The sequence below is a fragment of the Rhincodon typus genome, chromosome 30 (genome assembly GCF_021869965.1).
Source record: "Rhincodon typus isolate 14 chromosome 30, sRhiTyp1.1, whole genome shotgun sequence".
NCBI classification, from domain to species: domain Eukaryota; kingdom Metazoa; phylum Chordata; class Chondrichthyes; order Orectolobiformes; family Rhincodontidae; genus Rhincodon; species Rhincodon typus.
In genome coordinates, this window is record NC_063361.1 from 11501544 (window position 1) to 11519341 (window position 17798).

The window sequence follows — 17798 nt, forward strand, 5'->3', positions numbered from 1 at the left end:
TGCACCTTGTTGTCTCGGATTCTCCAGCATCTGCAGTTCCTACTATCTCTGGTTCAATATCATGTTGTGGCTGCGAGATTCCCTGAATCAGCTGTTTATTTATGGACAATGTGTTTTCTTTATCACTCACAAGGGCCACTAGTCAACGTTTGATGTCCCAATGTAACACTTTGGACTCAAGTATTGTACTGGCCGTAAATGTTGTTGATTATACTTCCTCTATGGCAAAGCTTGGCTGACAGTTAGTCTATGGTATAATCATCTATCAAATGGGAGCCTACAAATTCAGTGTTGCTTGAAATAAATTTATCTGTGCCTCTCTGGCCAGGTTCTATAGCAACGGTAGATAATGTTATTTAGCCCCAATACCCAACAGCATGGCATCCTTCCCTATTCTTCTTTATTTTCCAATATGTAGTGAATTTGAAGGCATTTCCAAAGGATTCTCATCATGGAAATCTGAATTGAAGGGACTGAGAGAAAAGTAATTACACAAACTCTTGGCACCAAAACCTCAAAAGAGAGGTCTGTCAAAACCAACCATCCAAAAATAAACCATCAACTGCTATGAATAATGAACTGCAGATACAAATACAGTAGTGGAAACAATCTGTTGTCTCCATCTAAATGCTGACATTCTGCCAGCAAGAGGCATCCATATAAATGCCTGAATGAATTGCAGAGTGCATTCTTAGCCTGGGAAATGTATTTGCACTGAATTATAACAGTTTGATTAAACACTCGTCTGTTGTTTGTGAAAGCTTACTGAATCCATGTCCTGACTGGAATACATCCAATGGTGGGTGGTGAATGCTTTATTCTAAGAAACCCCCTACCACTGAGAGTCCACTATCAAAAGTGGTGTAATAACAATGGAAAATGCCCCACTTGTTTCATCCTGATTGATGTTTTAGCTCCCAGCAGTTCAACATGGGGGCTGCTTCATTTACTCTAGGCATTCTTGCACACATTACCAAAGAGTGGACTTTCCAAAATGTGCTCTAGCACCCCTGTTACCCTCTTCCCCTTCCTCTCCCCATAAAATAAATGTACTTTAAAAGTTTGCTTTTTTCTCTGAAGTCATATGCAAACAAAACAAGGGTGAAGTTAGAAAACAAAACTTTTTCTCACAGCGAGTCGGCTCATGCATGGAATGACCTTGCAGAGGAAGTGGTGGATGTGGATACATTTACAGTGTTTAAAAGACATTTGGATGTTTGGAGGGATATGGGCCAAGCACAGGCAGGTGGGACTCGTTTAGTTTGGGATTTTGGTTGGCGTGGACTGGTTGACTCTGTTTTCATGCTGTCTGATGTATGACTCTGTGAGTAAATAGGGTATGGAAGTGCCTGTTAAGCATGTTGAGACATGTTGTAAAGTGATTCACAATCAGCCCACTTTAAGATATATTCCAAGACTGAAACTGGCCATTAGCCCAGCAAGTTTTCTTCTCCACAGCTTGGAAATATGGTGGAGGCAGGTTCAATTGAGGTATTTGAGAGGACATTAGATGAGTATTCAGATAGAAATAGTGTGCAGGGGTATGAGGAAAAGGCAGGATGTTGGCAATAAGCAATGGAGCCAGTGCAGGTGGGATGGGCCAAATAGCCACCTTCTGCACCATTACAATTCTGTCATTCTGTGACTATACCATAGAGATGCCCATCCTTCAAATGCATACTGAGATAAAAAGCATTAGTAAATAAACTGGCTTAGCTTTTTTTGTAATGTTGCCGACATACCCTTACATGCATACTTAATATCTCTTTTAGTAAATTCCCGACTTGAAACATTTTCAATCTGTAGAGGATGCAGTTAAAGTGGGACTATCAAGAGAGTAGACAAACATGATTTCTGCCCTTTATTCTTACATGGGATGCAGGGACTGGCAGCAAGTTCAACAATTATTGCCCATCTATAATTGCCCTTCAGCTGGGAGGCTTGTTAGGCCATTTCAGAGAACAGTTAAGAGTCAAACACACATCTACCTGACTTAAAAAAAAGAGGTACAGTTAGTTTTTTGAAGGCTAGTACCTTTTGACTTATAAGGTTATCCTTTAAAGCACTAAAATATTCTAAATTTTGCTTTGGAGCTACTGTGATACATTAACATAATTCCATCAACATTACTTTCATTTCATCCTTTCTTTAGCTATTAGCAAATTTGAATTGAATTTAAGGATCTGAAAAAATGTACATAAACTGTAAGCATAAAAGCTATTGTAATGTAATGTATTGTAATCACCCAGATCATCCACATTTCTCACATCAGACAATTAGGGAAAAAAAAAATTGATGGAAGAAAGATACAGATTATAAATCCCCCATCTGTTGTGGTGTTGAAGTGATTAACAAGTGACATACCGAGTGATGTCAAATGGAAAGAAGATTCAACATGTTGCAAAGTGATTTACAATCAGCCCATCTTGAGATACCAGAATGTTATGAGACAGAAACAAGAGCTAACTGATCTAATTCCACTTATATGTTTGTATCGCCTACACTATATTATTCCTTTCTTTCAGGTCGTCATCCAATTTTCTCTGGAAAGGACTGATGGATACTGCATTGGTCTTGTGAAATTTCATATTCAGCAGAGAATAAACAGAAAGAAAATTTGGCAAAAGAAAGGATGTAAAGGTTACGAATGGTGCATTTAACAAAATCTAAAGAAAATGAACTAAATGAGAAAAAGGCTATTTGTTGATTCAAGCTCTCCTTAGCTCATTTCATCTGTGGTTTTAAAGCTCCATACATCTCCGTCACCTATTTCTCACCTAGCAGGTATTATTATAGACATCTATCACAATTTCAGTCAGCTATACATTCGGAACTGACATGCAGGGAAAGACCATCTGATTCCTGCATGATGATTGTTCAACAATTTGTCTCTCAGATGATCAAAACCAATCTGGCACATCATATGGATCAAAGCCAACCATCACCTTCTCTGAATAATGAACAGCAGATACAAATACAGTCCCATGGCCTCTATTTTACACTGCAACAATTCTGTGATTCTGTCTGCTGAATGATTCAGTCTCCAGCCCAGTCAACAGTTGGTGAAAAGTTCATGTTACCATAGCCCTAGTTGACCATGGGGCTACTCTCCCATTAGAGGGAGGTAGTTTAACTTACAGGTCACCACACCTCAGGCAAGGGGAGAGTTTGAGAAGCAGAGTCGTGCTGGCAACCTCAGCCAGAGCAAGAATTGAACCTATGTTGGTGGGGTTACCCTACATTCTAAAACAGCTGTCCAACCAACTGAGATAATCAACCAGCATGCTACATAATTCAACTTCTTTTTCAAGCTATATGAGAGTCAATATGCGCAATGTCTGTCAGGTAATGTTTCTGATGGTGTTAATGTTGGACACTTACATTAAACACTTTCAATTTGATTATGGCAGATGAGTCATGTTGGTGAGGAGGACAGAAGTCTAGCTTGAGATCTGGATGGAGCTGGATATGTCTTCATTATCTCTTAAATCTCTTTGTCATTACATTTAATGAGCTAATGTAATCTGTACTTATTGCTGTCATGCAATTAACTACATTGCATTAAGACAAGTGCATCTTCTCATTAATACTATTGGCTCTTCCTCCACCGCTGTTATCCAAATAGGCCCTTAGACTCAGTACAGAGAAGTGGAAATGGTTTCCGCTAATCGTTAATTTGTATTTTTGTTACATTACCCCATGAAGCGCTGTTGAAATATTCTTGATAATTTATGTTTAAAAGAGTAGAAAAGAAGGCTGAGGGCTCCTTTGGTGCAGTGGTGGTATCCCTACCTCTGAACCAGACACTCCAGTTTCAAGCCCTGTGCACCCAAAGTTTGTCATTGCAAGTTTATAATGGATTGATTATAAAGCATCAAATTAAAAATGCAGAATGGAGGATTACACTAACAGATGTGGGTTGTGGAAGAGGCCACTGAACCTGACTGCCTGCCCCTCTTTGTGCTTACATCTGTGGGAAGGTCTGAGATGGAGATGACCAACACAGGACAGGCGTTTTATAATCCATGGGTATGTTTCCATTGTCAATTTGCAAGCCTCTGTTAACACTGTGATCTTTTTTGCCAAGCCATTTGAGGGGCTGTTAACTGGAGACGGTTCAGAAGAGATTTACAAGGATGTTGCCAAATGTGGAATGTTTGAGTTATAAGGAAAGGCTGAACAGGCTGGGTCTATTTTCACAAGAGCGTAGGAGCTTGAGAGGTGACCTTATAGAGGTCCTTAGGATGGGGTTTTCAAGACTAGGAGGCACATTTTTATGGTGAGAGGAGAGATATTTGAAAAAGACATGAGTGGCAATTTTTTTAAAACAGGGGATGAACCTCATTCATGTGGAATGAACCTCCTGAGGAAGTGGTCGATGCAGGCACCATTACAACATCTAAAAGACACTTAGATAAGTACATGAATAGGAAATGTTTGGAGGGATATGGGCCAGGAGTAGTCAAGTGGGATTAGTTTAGTTTGGGATTATGTTCAGCATAGACTGGCTGGACCAAAGGGTCTGTTTCCGTGCTGTATGACTCTATGATTCTTTTTAACAGAGCAGAAAGGAGGATTGGTGGCAGCACATTCCCCCATCCATTAGCTGCTAAGTGACTGGTCATTCGCAACATACAACACTCTACACAGCTCAGCTCATTATACCTGAGGCTCCCCACTATGTAGGACACAAAGTAGTGCCTGATATTGAGTCTATTCCTACGTTTAATTAGATTAAACAAATTTCTCCTAGTCTTTCTTAATCTGTTAAACAGGATAATCTATCAAAAGAAATGCTATCTAGCTTTTCAATTCTGTTGTGGACTTTTACAATGCCACCGCTAAGTCTCTACTACTCTAAAATAAACAAAACAACCTCTTTCAGCCTAATTATTATCAGACGTGTATTTATCTTCCCTTGTTTATTTTGATGACTTCCTTTCCTAGTATCCTGTTTTATTTTATTCAGAATTTATCTTGCCTTAGCCATATAATATTTTCTATACCTTATCACACTTTCTATCTCCACTTAGTTGCATTTTCACCAGGTCTCAGAGATCCTGCATGTAGTGTTTTACTCGTAGATTATCTCCCTTATGGACGGAACTATTCAGGCTCTTCTCTGCAGCCTCTTTATGGTTGCTATCTCTTTTATTGGTGTGGCAGCAACAGTTGTACTTAGAATCCCTAACACGGTCTGACTTGTGAGATGCAAGTTTTAACATCACTTCAGTGACTTGTATTACATTGCTGAACATGAGGCGGTATGGTGGCCCAGTGTTAGCACTGCTACCTCACAGCGCCAGGACCCCAGGTTCGGTTCCACCCTCGGGTAACTGTCTGTGTGGAATGGGCTTCTTCTGGGCTCTCTGGTTTCCTCCCACAGTCCAAAGATGTGCAGGCTAGGTGGATTGGCCATGCCCACAGTGTCCAGGGATGTGTAGATGAGGTGGGTTATAGGGGGATGGGTCTGGGTGGGATGCTCTGAGGGTCAGTGTGGACTTGTTGGGCTGAAGGGCCTGTTTCCCCACTGCAGGGATTCTGTGATAAGGTCCTCCTAGCAAAAGATAAAGACTCCACCCTCCTTCCTCAATGGCCTCTGAATCAACACCCCCTTCCTTCAAAGCGAGCCCAAACACCCCTACTCTATACTCCCCCACCTACCCCTCCTGGTTACTTGTCTGAAGGACTTTAGGGACACCAATCACTTTCCAGTCTCCTGGAAGTGGCCACGATTGGGTTGCCAAGGGACCAGGACCACAGTCACTGAACTTCCTCCACCCTGACAGCTGTCTGATTTGTTGAATATTTCTTATACTTTCTGTTTGTTTTTATTTCAGAACATTGAGTTAGTTTAGTTGGCTGGAAGTGGTGGTTTGTGATGCAGAGTGACGCCAACAGGCCAGGTACAATTCCTGCACCAGGTGAGGTTCCCATGAATCATAGATTCCCTACGGCACAGATAGAGACGATTTGGCCCATCAAGTCTGCACCGACCCTCAGAAGAACTTCCATCCTGATCCATTTCCTCACCCTATCCCCCATAACCCTGCATTTACCATGGCCTATCCACCGAACCTGCACATCATTGGACTATGGGACGAAACTGGAGCACCCAGAGGAAACCCATGCAGACACGGGGTTATGAAGGCCCCCCTGTTCTTGTACATGTATAAATCCCGTTAGGTCCAACTATAGCTTTATGTTCAGTTCGTTTAGCTAGTATTGTGTTTCCGTAACGAGAGATCTTATCTCCAGTAAGAAATTAGATAACATTTTATGCCAAAAGTCTCATGTCCTATTCCAGTCATTTCAGATTCAAAACAATTAACTTTGTTTCTCTTCCCACAGATGCTGTCAGACCTGCTGAGTTTGTCCAGCACTTTCTGTTTTTCTTCCAGGAGTTGATGGCCAAGTATTGGGAATTCATAACATGGCCAACAAGGCAGAGCATCAACTTGTAAATCTTTCCAAAGTAAGTCAATGCCAGCCAGCAAGAATGGGCGAGATTTCTAGACTGACTGAAAGAAATTGGAGTCTCTAACATCACTGTCCATAGGCCCAGATGACTTCTTCCTGATAGGCAGTCTCTCAGGATTTTCTTCTACTCTGACATTATGGCTTCTGAGGTGTTTAACAGTCCAATGCTGGATGCATACACCCTGCTGCTGTTGGGACTGGTGTTGCTTGAAAATGTGGGTGAGTGGGAAGCTCAGGGTTTTACAAACTCTTCCATTGTGCTGCTCTTTTGCTTGGCCTCCAGCCGATCCTGTCAGAAACGCTCGAGATGGCTGGCACCTTTATGGATGCTTCTCATGTTTGTGTGCTCATGGGCCAGAAATTCTCATGAATTGACATTGAGGGCTTCTTTAAAGTGTTTTCGCTCCCCTCCTGGTAACTGTGTGCTGTGTCAGAGGTTGGAGTAGAGAATTTGTTTTAGACAGCTTGCGTAAGACATGCAGATAATGCAACTCATCCAGCTCAGTAACCGATGCTCTTATGCTGGGGACGTGGGTCTGAGAGAGGAAACTGAAATTAGGTCACCTATCCACACATTGGATTTGCAAGATTTTGCAGAAGCACTATAGGTCATTTTTTTTCAAGATTTCAGATGACTGCTGTACATTGTCTATGTCTCCGATGCATAGAGAAGGGCAATTAACATTGCCGCATTATGTACCAAACTTGGTGTAGGATTTGAGGTCTTTGTCATCAAATACTCTTGTTCCTCAGACGGCTAAAGGCTGTGCTGACATATTGGAGGCAATGTTGAATATCATCATTGATGTCTGCCCAACTGAAAGGCAAGGTGTGAGAACTGATCCACATTGTCCAGTAGTTTGCTGTGGATCTTGATTGTTGGAGGACAGTGTTGCACAATGGAGCAGATTGGAAGTGGACCTTTGTCTTCTGGATGTTTTGACTAATTCTTTCTCATGCGCCTACATAAATACATTGGTAGTTTGGAACTCTCCCTCTGAGTGAATGCACATGCAAGCATCATTTGCATTCTGCAGCTTGACAACAGAGATTAAGGTGGTCATGGTTCTGGACTGGAGGCACACAGGTTAAACAGTTTACAGCTCACTCTTTAGAGAAGCTCCACACCAGCAGGATGTTGAGTGGAGTGTAGCGGTGAGGGAGATGGAGGAGACACAGCCTTTCTTGACTTCAGTTTTCACACGCATTGAGTCTGTGATGGCTCTGTTGGTGAGGATCTTGACTTACATGTTGCCATACAACAGACAGAGAATGGTCAAAAATTTCTTTGAGCAGTCATTTTTGAGAATGGCATTTCTTAATCCTTCACTGCTGACAGAACCAAAGGCTTTTGTGAGGTTCAAGAAGACCTTGTTTAAAAGTTGCTGCTCCTCTCTGTACTTTTCTTCAGCTTGTCTCACTGTGAAGATCATGTCCCATCTGATACATGGAATCTGTATTGTCACTTTGGTAGGGCTTTTCAGCATCTGTGAGGAGGTAACTGGGGAGGAATTTTGCAATGACCTTCCCCATGACATATAGCAGGGGGCCCCCATTGCAATTGCGCATATCTCCTTTTTTGAAAGTGGTCACAATTACAGATTGTCAGAAATTCATTTGCATTCTTTCCTCCTTCCAGATGAGAGAGATGAGGTTGCGTCTCTGTGCCAAGAGTGTTTCTCAACTATATTTCAGTGAGAATTTCATTTACATCAGCTGCCTTGTTGGTTCTTGCAGTCCTGTGACCTGTCAAGCTTTGGTTGGACTGGGGTCGTGGTAGCTAGCATGCTTTGGAAGGACAACGTCTCAGTTGAAGAGATCCTTGAAGTGCTCCTTCTAATGAGAACACCTGCCTTTCTGTTCTTAATGAGTGCCACTCCAATCATGGCTCAGTTGGGTATGCCCTCGGGCTGTAGGTTGTGACTGTGCTGAAAACACGGTGCATGTTGTGGCATCAGGAGTTGCTAGATTTCCTACACTTTTTAAAATCAGTCATGGGATATGTATATTAATGGCTAGGCCAACATTTATAGTCCATCCCTAATTGACTAGAGGGCAGTTAAGAATCAAAATTTCAGTGAACCAGATGTTTTGTTTTAACAATAATTAATATCAGTTACATGGTCACCATAAAACAGGTCTTTTATTTCAGATCCTTTTCCTTTCTTGCATTCAAATTTCACCATCTACCATGGAGGGATTTGAACCCATGTCTCAAAGCATCAAAATACAAGTGACTTCTGATGAAGAGTCGCTGGACTCTGTTAACTCTGTTTCTCTCTCCACAGATGCTATCAGACCTGCTAAGGGTCTCCAGCAATTTCTGTTTTTATCTCTAGAACACGAGCATGGGATTGACTATTATCACTACGCCTCCCCACCAGTTATTTTTTAGGTTATGAATATGTTATTGGACTTCAACTTTCATTTGTCTGTAGACTTGTTTTCTTTCCTTTGTGCAATGGTGGAATTCCATTTCAGGAACATTTTGTGGTTGTGTTTTAGTCGTTCCTGCATTTCCTCATCATTGGTATCAAACCAGAGATAACACATTGTGGAGCTGGAGGAACACAGCAAGCCAGGCAGCATGAGAGGAGCAGAAAAGGGTCCCTTCTTCAGAAATGGTGGAGGGGGAAGGGAGCTCAGAAATAAATAGAGAGAGGAGGGGTGGGGCTGGGGAAGGTAGGTGGGATGGTGATAGGTGAGCGCAGGTAGGCAGTGGTGGGGATTGGTCAGTGAGGTGGAGGAGTGGATAGGTGGGAGAGAAGATGGACAGGTTGTATCAGGTCAAGGAGGTGGGGATGAGAGGGAGGGTTGGTCATGGGATGAAGCAGGGGATGGGGAGACTTTGAAACCAGTCTTGATCCTTCCTGGTAGAGGAACCTGGAGTCCACTCACAAGTGCTGTTTGTAATGAATTTAAGGACAGACCACGCACTGTGGACATTCTGTCATTCCTGTTTGTTGAGCATCTCCAGGTTTGCTGTGAGACAGTGACTGAGTTAGCCTTTGTAGAGTTTTTGAGTCCATTGGTATTGAATTTTTCATGGCAGCATTTCTGCTGTTTTTGGTCAGGCTGATGGAGATAGTACATTGGATTAGATTCAGGCCAGCCCAGCATTTGTCAGCTCCTGTCATGACACCGGCGATATGAACAGCCTTGCTTTTCCTCATGTGAATGATGATGTAGCCCAATAGGTGCCAATGTCAGCAGGGGGGTAGTTTTGCCAAGACATCTTGTATTTGTCTCTCTGATGAAATAGGGTGCTCATTATGACCAGGCCATTCTTTAAGATTTTGATCAAGAAGAAGACTCCATTGCTGTTTGCCTTCTCTTCACCTTACTTGCCAATCACATCTTTCCAGAGACTTGTATCTTCCCCATCTCTGAGGTTGAAATCACCAAGGAGAATCAGCTTGCCTCCCTTTGGGATATAGGGCAATGATTGATGAAAGCTGGGCGTAACATTCCTCATTGGCTTCATCGAGATAACAAGGTGTAGAGCTGGATGAACACAGCAGGCCAAGTAGCATCAGAGGAGCAGGAAGGCTGACGTTTCAGGCCTAGACCCTTCTTCAGAAAAATGGCTTCATCCATTGTTTTCGGTGTTGAGGTGTATGTACTGATTACAGTGGAGCACTGCTTCTGTGTTAGTGTGAGCTGAGGGGTGGACAGGCATTTGTTTATCCAAACGGGAAGCTCAGCAAGATGGTCAACCCAATGAGGTCAGTGTTCTTCCTGAGATTCACCCTTTCAAAAGAAGGCACCTTGTTCTGTCGGCTAAATTTCCCCTGCCCACCATATCTCACTCAGGACAGCGATGTTAATGTCATAATGCCAGAGTTCCTGAGCTAGGATGGCAATGCAAGGTCAAATACTTGGGTTGTCCATGAGGGTTCCAATGTTATTAATTCCAAAGTTCATTTTGAGGGAGTAGAAGATGCCTGTGTGAGTGTCCTTTTAACATGAGGTGGTCGTTACACTCTGACTACTACAGAGCCCTTTACCCAATGACAGGGATTGCTAAGATGATTAGAAACCATCTGCTGTCGACTAACTTCAAACTTAACACCCTGCAGTCCCACTGCTTGTGGGTTGGCATTGGAGGGGAGAGGGTGCTCGTAATCAGCTCCTGTAAGTTCAGCCAAGCCCATTGCTGCCATAGGCAATCAAAGAGGCCCATTAGGTCCTCCCCCTAGAATATGCAAGTTCTATTTCCTGAAACATTAGGTTTCATGGTTCAGGGCCTCCCTTCCCTTTCCCCTTTGCTAACTGACTGAGTCCACCTCTCTTATCACTAACTCTGAGTCTGCTCTCCTGTTTTCCATTGATCTCAGTGACTGTCAATGTAGGAGCAGAAGAACATAAGAACCAGGAGCAGGATTAAGCCATTCAGCCCCTCAAGCCTGCTATGCCATTTGAAAAGATCATGGCTGATCCCAGCTTGGCCTCAACTTCACTTTCCTGCCTGTTCCTCATGACACTTTAACTCATTACTAATCATAAATCTGTCTACCTCCTCCTTAAAAATGTATTTAGTGTCTTGGTGACCACCACATTCTGAGGGAATGAATTCAACAGATTCATGACCCTTTGAGAGAAGAAATTCAGCTGTTTTAAATCTTGCACCCATTATCCTAAAACTATGACCTCTTGTCCTAGATTGCTCCATGAAAGGAAACATCAGTTCTACATTTACTTTGTCAATTCCCTTTAGCATCTTATATGCCTCAATTAGATCTCCTCTTTTCCTTTTAAACTCTAGCAAACACAGGTCTAAACTGTTTAATCTCTCTTCATAAGAAAAGCCTGCCATCTCTCGAATTAATCTGGCAAAGCTGCCTCCAATGCAATTACTACCTTCCTCAAATAAGGGGACCAAAATTGTATGCAGAGCTCCGGACACATTACCGATTTCCACGTTAACACAACATTACTCACGGATTGCCAAACAATCTGCTTCAAAATTGTCAGTACTGTTTTGATTGCGGGAACTGGTTCAAGACTGAAATGTACATATAAAAGGGTATGTTGCCGTATCAACCCAGACTTCTTGGTGGAGCAGTGAGCCGGTGGCTTAATTGGCTGGTGTGGATCAGATTGGTGCCAATAGCATGGGTTGACCCCCTTTATAGCCGGGTTGGATTTGGGCCCTGTCTCCTGGCCTTACCTGTGTTGGAGATCTTGGCCAAGCTGACAGTGCTACTTTTGGACAATGAGCACAAGAAGTGACTCTGCCAGACTGCTTTCAAAATATTTGATATACCACAACATTTGGACAACTAATTAGGACCAACCTTTTCAGTGAACACCTTCGAACAAATAATTGTTTTGTATTTTGACTATTTTCTGCTCTCTTGAACCTCTGTTTCACTTAGTGTCCTAATTTCTTGGCTAACAAACTGATGATAGTAGAAGATGTTTTATTATTCCTGGTTTCTTGAGCTAATCTCTAAGGCTCTTTTTGCACCTCTAATATCTCTTTTAAGGTCTTTTTGTAAATCCCTGTACTCCTCCCAAATTTCTCTGTGCTTTTTTCCCTGTAGAGATTATGAATTCAATTTTTAAAACTCCCTCATTAGGGATTGCTTGTTTGGCTTGCATTTATTTATGTTATATATTAACCCTACATGTTCAAAATTTAATTTCAAATGCATTTCATCTTTTTTCCCCTCAGCTGAGGCAGCAGTTAGTGGCCATCTATTTTGAGTTTCTTCGAAGCAGTTTGTCGAGATCCTGACTGATTTCCACCTTATCGCAACGTTATGCTCATGGATTTCCAAATATTCGGCTTCTATATATCAATGCTGTTTTGATGGCAACAAGAACTGGTTCAAGATGCAAGTTCACTCTAGTTGAGTTCCTAATGAACAGGGTCAAAGAACAAGTGATGACTTCTGATCTCTGATTATCTTTGGACAATCGCAACTCATGTTGCATGGGTTGAAATCACCCGTGGTAATCATATTATTGTCATTACATATTCTTCTTATTTCATCATAGGAAATGTTATCTTCATCTTTATTCTTCCCTGGAGGTCTGTAACAGATTCCTATCGCTCATTTTATCCTATGCAAGCTTCTTAATTCAAGCCAGATTATTTCATTTTAAGGCTTTCCTGAGGACATCAATTCAGCTTCCTTCATCTCCAAATGATCCTGAACATCTTTCTCCTTATCCTTCCATTCCCATCCTTCCTGAAAATTCTGTGGCGTCCAACATTGAATTCCCTATTGTCTTCTGGGTCACGCCAGCTTTTACTAATCATAATGTAATCATAATTTCCTGCCACTAAGTATGCTTCTCACTGGAGTATCATCTTTGTAATTCTTCTACCATTCAGCTCCACGGGGGAGAAATGCATTCGTGTCGAGTCACTTTGAGCTTCATTACAGAACATCATCTGTAATTGTACGATATATTATGTATCTGTCTATATTGTAATAAGTATGAATGTTAGTTTTCTTACTATGTTTGGATTTCATAAATGTTTCTTACACCTGATTTAATTTTCTGCTGTATCACCCACCCCTCTCAATTTCTGTGACATTAAGGAACATAGCAATTGCTCAATGAGGAAAACGTCCACACGTTCTGCATGCTATCCTGGCGGTCACAGAATTTAACCATAGGTTGAGTTCTTGATTAACTAGATATCAATTCGTCTGCAGCAGACCCAGACACGACTGGAGGAAAACCGCAGATGGGAATTTCCAGAGAAACGTGTTCCTTACAAACATGCTACACTTGCCACAGTCTAGGTTTCAAATTATTCATTGGCTGCAGTGGGACTCAGTGGTTAGCACTGCTGCCTCAGTGCCAGGGACTTGGGTTTGATTTCACCTTTGGGCAACCGTCTGTGTGAAGTTTGCACATTCTCCCCGTGTCTATGTGTGTTTCCTCTGTGTGTGCCAGTTTCCTCCCACAGTCCAAAGATGTACACGTTAGGTAAATTGGCCATGCTAAATTGCCCATAGTGTCCAGGATGCAGAGGCAAGGTGGATTAGCCATAGGAAATGCAGGATTACAAGGACAGTGTAGGTCTGGGTGGGATGCTCTTTGGAGGGTCAGTGTGGACTCAATGGCCTGCTTCCTCACCATAGGGATTTTATGACTATAAACTGATGTGTTATCTTCTGAAAGAAATCCATTTGTTACAATTATTAAAAAAAAAATCCAACAGCCTCTCCCTTTTGAAGCTGAGCTTCAATTTTTTCCTCTATATTTAAATCTGAATCTCAGATCCTCCCTGCCCAAGTTGGGACCATTCAGAATGTATCTGGTCTCTCTCCCCCCATAAAACAATTGCCAGCTATCTGTGGATCCACCATTTCTTTCTTTGCACAAATTCACCAACCACTCATTACTATTCTGTGTCTCCAGATTGGAAACATTTGACTTCAGCAGAAGCCAGAGGTTCAGAAGGAAATACAACTTTAAGAGTTTCACTATTCAATTGCCGTTATCTTCAATTCCGTTCCTGACTGCAGAAAGCAGGAATAAAGTCAGAGAACCCTGCATTCCCAATGGCCACTTCATTCGAAGCAAGTTCAGTCAGACAAAGAACTGAAACACTGCGATGCTACAGAAACAAAACTCGAGTGGAGTGGGATATGCATGTCTGGGTACAAAACAGGCTCTGATTTACAATGCCCCATCTTATGTTTCTGGCCAAGTCCATTTTTAACCGCCATCATAGCTTCTTCACTTTCTGTCACTTCAGCTAAATATGTGTACTTCACATTTAAAGCTGTAGAAGGAAATCAGGAGTCTGATTGGAAGAAATATCCCCAAATAGCTCATTTCTATCTTTATCTAAAGTTGTAGTGGCCTAATGGTATTATCACTTGACTGTAAATCCAGAAGCTGAGCTAATGTTTTGGTGGCCTGGGTTCAAATCCTACATGATATAAAAAATATTTAGAAGTAAGAATCTACTTTTGATGAAGAAACCATTGTCAATTGAAAGGAAAAACTCATCTGGTTCATCACTGTCCTTCAGGGAAGGAAATCTGCCATCTTCATCTGGTCTGGCCTACATGTGACTCCAGTGCCATAGCAATATGGTTGACTCTCAACTGCACTCTGAAATGGCCGAGCAAGCCGCTCCATTGTATCAATCACTACCAAGTCTCCCCCCTAATGGCACTGTGGACTGCAGCAGTTCAAGAAGGCAGCTCACCACCACCTTCTCCAGGGCAACTAGGGACAGGCAATAAATGCTGGCCAGCCAGCGACGCCCACACCCCAAGAGTAAATAAAAACAAAATCTAAAATTCACTTGTATACACTTGTCACTAGGTCCCAATTAGGAGGATAGATAGCCTAAAGAATATTCTTTTCTACTGAGCCCAGGTATGTTTTGTCTACCTCCAGCCTGACAGAGATCAGCTAACTCAAACCGGAGTGCCAATCAAAGCTCAGGCCTTCTGGGTCGATATGACTCCGTTTCGCATTAGATGGTGCATTTACTAACAGGGTCATAAAGGCGGTGTGGGAGTTGGTACATATGGAATCTGTAAAAATCCTGCTAATCATCTTACCCAGCATAATAAGGTACGTAAGTTATGCAGGAAATGCTAAAACACTCAGGGCTTCAAAGCGAGAATGAATCTGGTGCATAAAAAATGTAACCTCGTTATATTTGTAGCGAAGAAAACAGAGCTGCACTCTGTCCTTAGAGGGTTAATTCATCTCTACTTGATTTCCTGTTATTTTTCTGACAACATGCCTGATATCAGAGGTGATTTAAATTCAGTGCTTGTTTGCTTGTTACGCAGAATTAATAACATTGGGATTAATTTTGTGAATAATAATGAGGCCCAAGGGCTCAGCTCCACTAATATAAGACTTTCTTCCTAACTGCACAGTCTTACAGCTCAGGGCTGCAAACAAGCAACATACATTCATCAGTTATGACATTTTCACTTCAGGCAATAAAAAATACATCAAATGCATAGATTCTCCAAGAAAAAAAAACCCTCTTCAATTATATTCATTCTAAGTATATAACCTTCCTGTCACAACATTTTATCTGTCAGAAATATCCATTAATGAATAAGTATGCACATAATATATCAATGTTTTGTATTATGCAGCAGAGAAAGTGTATAATTAATACAGGCACTTAATAAATCGCTGGCTCTTCCATAAATAGTATCTAATTTGTGAACAAACCTAAAATACTCGGAATATTTTAGATAGATTTTGTTTCACATCCAAAGTTGGAGATGGTGGGCTGGACCAGGACTGGTTCCTGAGTTCTGGTGATTTTTATTGCTGCTGTGAAAATAAAACTTTGAAAGTACTGATTCTCAACATCTCCTCATCTTAACGTCGATGGAAAATGACAATTTTCTCATTAAAAAATGCACACCCACACTCTGGTTTCCGAGTATAGAAATTTCCAATTCCCACAAGAGGAGCTCCGATTAGTTAAGACGAACATAGAATTTGGGATTAATAGCTTCAATTTTTTTCACAGTAGATCAAGGAATTTGGAGCTAAGTTGAATATTGTGGCCCCCAACTGTGGTAAGATTAAATCTATACCATTGTGAGTGAATAGCAACAGAATTTATCAAATACAACTAAAAAAACTCTTGAAGCAGAGGATGGTAAGGTCAGACACCTTATGCGGAGGCCTACAGAGTCAGGATGAACATCATAGAAGCCCCACAATGTGGAAGCAGGCTATTCAGTTCATTGAGTCCACACCAACTCTCCAAGGAACATCCAGCCCCCTACCCTATCCCAGTAACCCTACATAGTAATCTCGCTAGTCTGTGCATCCCTGAATGCTATAGGCAATTTAGCATAGACAATTGACCTAATCTGCACATCTTTGGACTGTGGGAGGAAACCAGAACACATGGAGGAAACCAACACAGACAGAGGAAGAATGTGCAAACTCCACACAGACAGTTACCTGAGGGTGGATTCAAACCCAGGTCCCTAGCACTGTGAGGCAGCAGCACTAACCACTGAGCCACTGTGCTATCCACACTTTAACATAGTTCCTTCTGTACATGTTCAGAACTATACATGGACTCGAGGTATACTTTCCAACACTTTACACCAGCTTTGAGACATCACAGATGCAAATAAAACTTGTGAATATGGTCCCAAACATATGAGTATGCTCCCAATGAGAAGTGCAAAGATTCCATTATACTGCACAGTTCACATCAAATAGCTATCAGCAACACGTAAAGCAATGGCTGATAATGCATATTAATGTGCATCTCATTTTCTTTCCACCACTTCCACTGTGACCGCGAGTTCATTTTTAGAAAACGTTAGTGCTTCTTCCCTTGCATGTTCAGCAATTCCTCAAGTAGTCATCTTTCAAAGGACACCCATCACCCCTTGCAGCTTCAATACACCTCTACGTTAAAAGGCACAGGTTACTTTTAAGTAGTATGAACCACTTTACAACACTAATGTCCTTGCTGAATCATGCAGCCAATAAGGACTGGATGTAGCAATGGCAACCAATTAGAGAGCAGGTAGCACACGTTTAATGCATTGTCTGCATTATAATGAATGATTTAACTGCATTGTGTGATGCATGCACACATTTTAGGAGCTTCATCCAATTCAACCTCAAAATCTACTGTCTTCATTACTAGAAAAATGAAGGGTGCATTCGCCATGATTCGTTCCAAATGATGAATAGAAAATCTAAGGTCCTTTTAGGATAAAGTTCCTCACTGTCAGCTTGTTGTGTGGTGGGGTAAATTTGGTTTGAGTTGGAAAGAAAACACAAATCAAAAGTCTTAATGAATAAATTGAAGATGTAATTAACTGGAGGGCGTGGAGAAAATATTGTCCCATTGTTATAGAGTCATAGAGTCATATAGCACAGAAACAGACCCTTCAGTCCAAATCATCTGCATTGATGAGACCTCCCAATCTGATCTAGACCCAGCATTTGGCCCATATCCCTCTAAATCCTCTCTATTTATATACCCATCAAGGTGCCTTTTAAATGTTGCAATTGATCCAGCCTCTACCAATTCTTCTAGCAGCTTGTTCCATGCATGCACCACCCTCTGGGTGAAATAGTTGCCCCTCAGGTGCTTTTTAAATCTTTCTTGTCTCACCGTAAACCAATGCTCTCTAGTTTTAGACTCCCCTACCCTGGGGAAAAGAAATGGGCTATCCACCCTACCTATGCACCTTATGATTTTATAAACCTCTATAAGGCCACCCCTCAGCCTCCAATGCTCCAGGGAAAAAAAGCCCCAGCTTATTCAGCTTCTCCCTATAACTCAAACCCTCCAGTCCTGGCAACATCCTTGTAAATCTACTCTACAC

The 17798-nt window shown here is 41.8% G+C and overlaps 1 long non-coding RNA gene across 1 annotated transcript in view; it reads left to right on the forward strand.

The window, feature by feature from the left end:
- Positions 1-12766, forward strand: part of LOC125486605 — a 19896-nt gene extending 7130 nt beyond the window's left edge. Inside the window, exons 3-4 of the long non-coding RNA XR_007265242.1 lie at positions 2526-3345; positions 12158-12766. This is a non-coding gene — a long non-coding RNA (uncharacterized LOC125486605). The remainder of the gene's footprint in view (positions 1-2525; positions 3346-12157) is intronic.
- Positions 12767-17798: the final 5032 nt, after the last annotated feature.